The sequence below is a fragment of the Centruroides sculpturatus genome, unplaced genomic scaffold (genome assembly GCF_000671375.1).
Source record: "Centruroides sculpturatus isolate CEXI.00-Female unplaced genomic scaffold, Cexi_2.0 scaffold196, whole genome shotgun sequence".
NCBI lineage: Eukaryota > Metazoa > Arthropoda > Arachnida > Scorpiones > Buthidae > Centruroides > Centruroides sculpturatus.
In genome coordinates, this window is record NW_019384362.1 from 474,986 (window position 1) to 484,904 (window position 9,919).

Sequence of the window (9,919 nt, forward strand, 5' to 3'; positions counted from 1 at the left end):
GTACTGTAATTTTATACATTTCTTGTGAAAGAAACATTTCTTATTCAACGGCGATTAAAATTATTTATATTAATGATGTCTCCAAAGTTCAATGAAGTTTTCGCAGAAAAATAAGTTATTAGAAATCGGCCACTGTTTGCTGAGCTGTTCCGCAATGAAAACAAGCCTTAGCAACGGCGATGTCAAATGGTACACACTCGGTAAGTAATCCTACAATTTTTTGTTTATAGCGTAGTTTATACGGATTATTTCCAAAAATATATATATATATATATATACGTATTTTGGAAATGTTGAGTCAGATTAGTCTAGAATCGATTAATTTTTTGGAAGAAAACCTTTCAAACAGCCATAGTCCGTAAACTTCACACGTGTCAGGCTGTGATTGGCTGTGATTCCTACAAAATTGATTCATAAAGAACGGAACGTATCTACCGTCTTATAGGGAGATCGACTGTATTTATATCTTAGTTTTCTAGGAATATATATTTTATGTTGCGTACAGGTGGTTATTTCGTGATACCTTGGGTAATTTCGTGAGAGGGTCCTTTAGCCTATATATTTAGCCGCAATTTGAAAAAAATTGTAGACCTATGTAGCCCACTGTCGTTTGTCTGTATGTCAGGCTGTCTGACTGTCCTTTCTTAATCTCGAAAGCAGAGTTGAATAGATAAAACAAGACACCAGGCATGGAAAACCTAGGGACAGAAAGCCCCATTTACAGGGCTGTGGAGTCGGTGTGGAGTCGGAGTCGTGGAGTTTTGATGTTTTAGCTGGAGTCGGAGTCGGAGTCGTGGAGTTTTGGTGTTTTAGCAGGAGTCGGAGTCGGAGTCGGATGATAAGGAAAAGTCGGAGTCGGAGTCGGTAGATTTTTACGCGACTCCACAGCCCTGCCCATTTAACTATATAATAACTTCTGATGCAAACCGAAAATCACGTTATTTCATTAAGAAATTTTTCTCCTGAAAGAAGTTAGACAGACTTCTCAATTGATAACAGGAAAAGTATAATGTACAGGAGCAAGCCACTACTAATTTGAGGTGGGAACATGTATTTTAAATTAAATAAATTAAAATTATGATTAAAAGTTTCAGTCCGGCATTGTAACCATGTCACAATAAATAATTGCTCTATATATTGAACACTTTCAATCCTCGCGACTTTAAAAAAATTTATATTTTTAACGTTGAAGATATTTTGATGGCATTTCGAGTAATAATTTTGTGATGCATTGGTTATTTTATCGTTCCTCNTCTCTCTTTGTTCCTTTCATATTTTTTGAGTAAGCCTACAATGGTGCTCTTCTTGTAACCTAGGGTCTGGGCTACTTGCAATATTCTGTCAATTTTTTTATTCCTGTCACCGATTCTATCACATGGGGAATAACATTAAAAATTAATCAATATAAAATTACAACTGACTGGCTGTATTTAAAAGGTTACTGATGTTCAGATTGTATTAATTATGAAAATTGAAACTTATTGGTACAAGAATTAAGTTTCAATAGGTAAGAGTTAAAAACGAAAAAAATCTAATAATCGATGGATATAAAAAATAATTCATTTTTAAATTTACTACTGATTTGTATTTCAAAAATCTAGTAATATACGAATAATAATAATTTACAAATAAATTATTAAAATAGATTTCACTATTGTTTGGTAAATAATTAAGGGTATACAAATATCGCTACACCCGATATATAATGTATAGCTAAACACCAACCGAATGCCGAAAATCTATCGGGCTAGTTTAAGGCTAATTACTAAATGAATTACGTAATTAAGGGTAATTGAATTTAGGGAATACCGCTAAATTATTAATTATTTTTATTGTGAAAAAAACAATAATTAATTAAGGGTATACAAATATCGCTACACCCGATATATAATGTATAGCTAAACACCAACCGAATGCCGAAAATCTATCGGGCTAGTTTAAGACTAATTACTAAATGAATTACGTAATTAAGGGTAATTGAATTTAGGGAATACCGCTAAATTATTAATTATTTTTATTTGACGCTGAATTGTTTAGTCTTATCATTATTTCCCCAAGTATTGCTCAGGGAAAGAATATATATAAGATGGCTACTGAAGTGTATTTAAATCTAGTAATCCTCTGCTATTGATAATAATTTATTTGTATATTATTGTAATAGATTTCACTATTGTTTGGTAAATAATTAAGGGTATACAAATATCGCTACACCCGATATATAATGTATAGCTAAACACCAACCGAATGCCGAAAATCTATCGGGCTAGTTTAAGACTAATTACTAAATGAATTACGTAATTAAGGGTAATTGAATTTAGGGAATACCGCTAAATTATTAATTATTTTTATTGTGAAAAAAACAATAATTAATTAAAATAATTTTTTTAATTTTGAGGCTCCCGTGATTTATGAGGCCATAGGCCTGCGCCTGTGCAGAAATCCGCCACTGCCCATACTAATTCCTGTTTGCTGTGTAAACGAAAAATTTTATACAGAGAAATGCAAAAACATTCAGGAGTTTTTCTGTATGTATTATTAATTTTAATGTGTCTGTGTGTTTGGGGCACGATTTTGTTCACCCTGTTTGAAGCTTAACTCCTATACTTTCGAAAATTTCCGAAATTTTGCAAGGAAGGTTTGTGTATTAGGGAATTGATGCTATTAAATATTGGTAGTTTAGGGTTGACGGGATGGGGATATAAAGGGTGTCGTGTGTCATACATATCTCCAGTAGGGTCGGACTTAATGACGATTTTACTCGTTATTAGAATTTACATTTTTAATTATTATAAAATGGCAAAAGCTTAATTTTGAGAGTAGCGATGGGTTATATAAAAATTGTAAACTGTTTTTTTATTAACATATAGACCTATCGTTATACAGTGTTCGGTAGTAAAGCGAAATCGCTGATATTGATGGAAAAACGAGAAAGGGTATTTCGTCGCGAGCGGATTTTAGTTACTTCAGTGTTACGACTATAAAATAAAAATAAATCTTACGAAATACTTTTTCTTAATAAAATTTTTATTTGAAGAAAGTAAAGATGAAAAAAACATGAAGCAAATCCCAGAAATAGTAAATGCCTCTCCTGTCCCTTCCTTATTTCACTCTTGCTTGGGAGACGAAGCCAGTCAGGCGTTACCAATTCCATCAAAATTCTTTATGTAAACTGCAAAAGCCTCTCTCCTTAAATTCAGAGATTGAATCCAAACTGAAAGAAGTTTTCATGGGTAGTTTGGGAGTGAAATACTCCTTGGAAATTGAAAAACACCACTCGCATAACCTCATATAGTCTAATGGTAAAAAAAGTTTATAGAAATAGTAATCACGTGTTTTACTATATACAGTATATATATACTATACTAGATACTTTATACAGTATATATATAAATTGACAGATTAATTGTATTTGTCACCCGCTCAAGTCAGAAAAAATACCTCGAGTGTTTTCAGAAACACTCATCTTATGGAAACACGAAACCCATTTTAAAGGCTTTTAGTAACCACTTTGTGTTATATTTTCATTTATTTAAACTATTGTAAACTTAGTTAAACAATAACAAGAAGTTACAACTTTAAGTTTGTAAATTTTTGTTCCAGAATTGCAGGTACAATCTGTAAATCATAAGATATTAATAAAAAGAATTGCAGAAAAAAAGTAACATTGATAAAGACAGAAAAATGAGAGTTTTAGAAAATGCAAATAAGCAAACGGAAACTAATTAACCTATAATTTCAAACTTTCAATGGCGAAGATTAAAATAAAATTTTGAAACTAGGACAATTTTTATTGTAATATTTCAGACTTCAAATGTACACATTCTAGTTTTATTTATTCAGCTTAATAACGCCATGGATATTTGTATAAATGCTACACAAACTGCGTTTTTGTAGCATTTATACAAATATCTATTGTTCATCGGCATTTTCAGACAAGAAATTTATAAAAGTATATCAAGTTCTGAAGTTTTCGAAATACATTTGCAATCAGAGGTATGTCTTCATGTTTGAATTTATTTATTTATTCTCCACGATATTATAAATGAGGAATCTCTTAGTCGCCTTGACAACTAGTACTTATTCTCAGCTCTTTTCAATTAACTCTATCATCTTCCCACTCCTTTGTTTCCATTCTTTCACTGTAATGGTTGTCACCAATATTTAATCTTTGGACATTGATATTCCTCTTAGCATTTGTTTCCCTCCCTAATCTCGCTGCAAGCCTATCTCATTTTAGTCTTCAATTTTGATCGTCAGTGTGTTCATCACGCATAAATATTTGATATCCTACATAAGTATTAAAAATTAAATTAATTCCTATTTTCCCCAAATAATTTTTAATGATTATTTAAGATAAAATGTTCAAATCTTATTTCGATCCTAATTATTTTATATGGATTCAGATGATTTTTTCTAAGCAGTAATGATCCAAATAACGTTCATATTATTCTTTAACCTTCGTGGATAGTTTTATAAGTAATTTGGATCATGATGCAGTTCCCCTTCTTTATCTTAAATGAATTTTTATGAACAATTTTCAAGATTAAGATAACATTCCTTGATGATTTTTTTCCCGGATAGTTTTACTTGTAATGAAGTGTAATTTTTAAGGAGAATTTATGTGTGGATCGTAATATGTTTCTATTCTTCATTTTATGAATTTTTATGAATTATTTTATAGAATTTTTAAAAGAGTAATTTAGATTAAGGTGCCATTCCAATCCCTCATCCTGATGATTTTTATGTATAATTTTATGGACTATTTTATATGAATAGTTGGAGTCAAAACTGCATGGTCGACGTAACCGAGATTGAACAAACAATAATGATTCGACAATCAATTCTCCAAAACAACTAAAATTGCAATTTGTAACGTGAAATAAGATAATTACTAAAAATAAATAATAATAAATTCTAATTAAAAACTATTTAATTTATTATGGATTACATACTAATAATGCTTAAAATGTATTTTTAGTTTATAAGTGCCATTACAAAGTACTTCATTATAATGAACTTAAAATTCTTAAAAATAGAATAATAATACACTTAGAAGTACCACATTAATCTTTAAAAACAACCATTAAAACAATTTTATATCATTAAATTCCTTAATGATATAAAATCATAGAACTTGTTAAACCGTTAAATATATTATTAACTTATAAAAAAGTATATTAAAATTACAATAACCATTAAATGAATAGAAGTTTTATAGTATAAACGTATAGATAATGGTCGATTTTAAAATTGGATAAATTCCAGATATTTCATCCCTTTTCAATAATTTTTATCCTATTTACTTTAATATTTCCTGTCACGCATTTCATCCATAAGTTATAAAATAAATTTTAACTTAACTTTCTCTTTATTTATTATATTGTTTTTCAACGAATTTCAAGGTATTTTATGGATCTTTATATTACCAGAAAAACTCGTTTCTCCGAATTTTTTTACATAATTTTATAATTTAGTAATTTTACATTTTTTCAACAAATTTCAATGATTTATATATGGATTTTTACTTCATGAAAAATCTAATTTTTCTCAATTTCTTACATAATTTTTTCATTGTTTCGATATGTTTTCAGTTTTGATATATATTTTTAGATATTTTCTATAATAACTTTATTAAATTATTTATTTTTTAAGTCGAAAAAATAATAAATTGTTCTTTAAAGAATTATTTCAACGTTAAATCGATATTTTGGCAAAATTTTCTTTTCTTGACGTTTTTTAGATGAAATAAATTTTAAGTTTCTCTGACACTTTGCTTCTATATTAAGTAACATGTCTTTATTTTTTATTTTTTATAATTAATTTAATAAATTAATAACCAAGTTTCATGATTTAAATTATTAAATTTAAAAATAAATGATTAAACTTTAATAATTCATCGCTATTAAATTAAAAAGTAAAGCAATGACCAATAATTTTCACGATGTGAGCTATGGTTGAATATCAATTAATGAAGCAATTTTTAATATAGGAATTATTATATTTATGTCACTTAATATCAGTCTAGTTCCGGAGGAAATTTGCTGATAGACAGACAAACGGATTAAGTCAATTATAATATTTATTCTATACGAAATAATGAAAAGAAAATTTTACCATTCTCTTTTAGTTTATAAGAAATCTTCAGGACAGACAAACTGGATACCAAAGCTTTTCCATCTCATTATATATAAAATAAAGATAACGTGTTTTATAATAAGAAAGGAAATGTAAGCTTCAATTTTCTGTCTGTCAAGTTGTCTATCCTCAAGACGAGGAATAATAATAATAATTCGATTCTTTTCATTGTTTTATATTAAACAGAAGTTGTAATTGTCTTAATCCGTTCGTTTATCTATCAGCATATTTCCTTAGAAACTTGGCTGACGTATTAAAAATTTAAATATAATGATTTCTATATTAAAAACCACCTAATTAATTTGCATTCAATTCAACTTTAAAATGTAAATTTAAATTTTTAATCGCAAACAGATATATAAAATTACAATAATTAAAGGCTTTAAAAATAAATTCTTTGACCTATTTTTCTATGATAATTTATAGAAAATATAGAAAAAAAAATTATAAAACGCTTTAATAAACAATTTAAATTAGTATATGACGTAAATTTTAAAGAGTCTGCCTGTATGTCGGCAGTTACGCTCTGTTTTATATAAATTATTCATTATCTAGAAATGCAGTTAACGTCTTTATGTTATTAAATCAAAATGTTGGAGTAAAGATAATTAAATTAATGTCACATTAATTCACGCAACGATGTCAAAATCGCGTTACTGTAAAAATTATGTTAACTTAAAAACTATTTTCTTATTACGTTACGTAGTGACAAGTGTAACTCATAAGTTACGAAGAAATGCAATGTGTTATTTTAAAAAAAAATTTAAATAATTAAAAATATATAAAATTATTAAAGTATTTAAGTATTATTTGACTATGATGATGATAAATATGTCACCACATCAATATAGAAACTTTATGATGATCTAGATTCTAGATCATCATAAAGTTTACCATATGTTTATGATGATCTTGATCATCATAAACATATTGGAAAAGCGTAAAATATGTAGGAAAATGAATAACGATGAATTTAAAACAAACTGTATGACTGATGATGGTGATGACTAGTGATGTGTCGGATATCCGTATCCGTATCCGCGGATATCCGGGGAAAAAAAGATCCGTATCCGTATCCGTTACTTTTTAGTGGATCTTTTATCTTAATGAATTTCATTACTTATATGAAATTTTAAAGATAGGTAGCAATAAAATACTAATAACTTAATTCAAATCACTTTTTATTTCTTAAAATCACATATTTGGTACATTCATATTGCAAAAATTTTATCATGCAAAAATCATTTACTATTGTAAAATATTTCCANATAAATTGGTGATATATTTAAAATAATTTTTATTATTAAAGAAAATTAAATAATATAACTGTTATGGTTGAAAAGATATAACCCAAAAGTCAGTTAACCGAGATATATTTATCTCAGTTAACTGACTTTTGGGTTTCCTTGTACAATAAAGAAATATACAGGTATTGCCTAATAAGTGTAGTTAGGCCTAGGAGAGATGAAATAAGATTTGCGTTTATTCACATATTTGTATGGCTTTCGGAGAAAGGATCTAAATTTATGAGCCAAAAATGTGGGCATTCTCTCCGAAAATTATACAAATATCAATAAAACAATACTTATCAAAACAATTACAGTGCTACCGGTACCTTGAACTATGAACGCAAAATTCGACAAACATTTGCCTCGGAGTTCGAACTGCGCCTGAAAACTACAGTGGAAAGATGTGCTCGAAGCATAAACGCAATCCTTTATGTGTCCAAGTCATTTCTCGCTCTCACATTATGCTTGTATGTTAACGGTTCTTTTTTCGCTTTATTTTGGGTGTATCTAGTCATATACACCGTATTGTGTGTTATTCGTCGACTTTTAACAATTTCTTCCTGCAATCTTTCTTGTGGTGTCAGTACGTTTTGTATCCTTTAGTTTAAAATTTCCCGAAACGAACTTTTTAATCCACATTTGATATGTTTGAAGTTTAGGAGCAACTTCCCCATACACATTACAATTTTTCTATTGTTTGTACGGCGTTATATCCTTTTCGAAAGTCATAAAGTATAATACTTAATGCTAGATAAGCTTTTTATCTGAAGTCATTACAACTTAATGAACGAAGTTATTCAAACAAAATATAAGTTTAAAGCTTTTAAACAAAGAATAAAATCTCACACTTCTATATGTTAAATTTCACAGTTTTTATAATTAAATCACACATCTATTCAATACGGTCTGTCGACCAATAAATGCAATTTTCCGTTTTATTATACAGTATTCATGTATTTTATTTATGTTTTTCGTGTTTAAATTCATTATTTGGGCATTTCATTCTGTTAGTTTTATTTTAAACTATGTGAAGTTGCTGTTTTAAGTTTATCGAAATGGTTATTGTTCGGGGTCTGAAAATGGATTAAGTCACTTTCCGTTCGGACTTCGAACGACCTCCAGGAATAAATTAAGTTCAAAGTACGAGGCACTACTGTAGGCTACTTCAATGTTCTATCCACAATCAAAGATCAAGTGCTAGAGTTATAAATTAATCAATAGGCATTTACGTACTTAAAAGTAAAATGTATTATAATTGATTAACTTAAACAAATTCTTGATCCTTATGGTGAATGAACCTTAAATTCTGTAACTATTTGAATTTACGGAATAATTTCTGAAGGATCTATCTGTTTGTCAATTGTTACGTTTGAACTTTAGTTTATATCGTAATTTTTATATAAAAGACTAAATTTTCAGAACCTCTCTGTATCCGGGCCAGAGTGAAATATTCCTGTTGATATAGCCCTCTGTCTGCGTCTATCTGTTATATAAATAACGTAAAGTTTATAAATTATGAAAACAAAATAAATTATTCACACAGAAGAGACAGTTCCACGTGCGTACAGTTCCACAATAGACAATTTAAATTTTGCGAAGCGTATCTCCTCAACAGACTCCGAGTTTATTGCTAAATGACATCCAAATACTGAATCCGCGGTATGAAATTCGGCAAGATGGGACAACCATCTGAACATAGAAAGTGGTAAACCAGTTTTAGTGGTCTTGTTTACCATTTTCAGGTAACACTTGTAAGATTTTCACTCAGCATGTTTGCACCATTCTCGTTGAGATTAAGCCGTGAAGATATATGTCTATTGAGATACCTGTTCATTCATGTTAATTATTGTGAAGTTACGAGTTTCGTCATTATCATTCACACAGAAAGAAATGAAGTCCGTTCCCACAACCGAACAATAGAAACGGTTTCACTAGCGGACGTGTCTGGTAGTGGAATAGATTTTGTTTATGTTGCAACAGATTTACATCAACTTGAATCTTTTAAAAATTAATCATTATTAAGAGCTATACTTTATTTCCAGTTTGCCGATGTTATTTACATTTTTAATAAAATATAAAAATACAGAAGATACAAAATATCTTCGAATATCCGTCTTCACAATCACCGGCAACATACAATCTTCGTCTACAGAGACGACCTTTTATAATTATAAGGTCGTCTCTCTTAATTATAATCGAAGACATTTTGTATCCTTTACATTTTTATATTTTATTTAAAAATTTACATTTTCATTATTAATTAATACATTTTCCAAGTGAGTAGTGACCTTCAAAATGTCATTGCCGAAGTATTGCCCGAGTAGAAATACAGGATGAATCTATGTCTGATAAATTTGTCGCATACCTTCGCAAGGAAAAGTTGTTTATGGATATTTACAATCACAGATTTAAATATATATATATATATAGTGGTTTACATAAATGACAAATTTGCCAAGCTGCCATCAGTAATACCTGTAGTTTCTTTATACTCT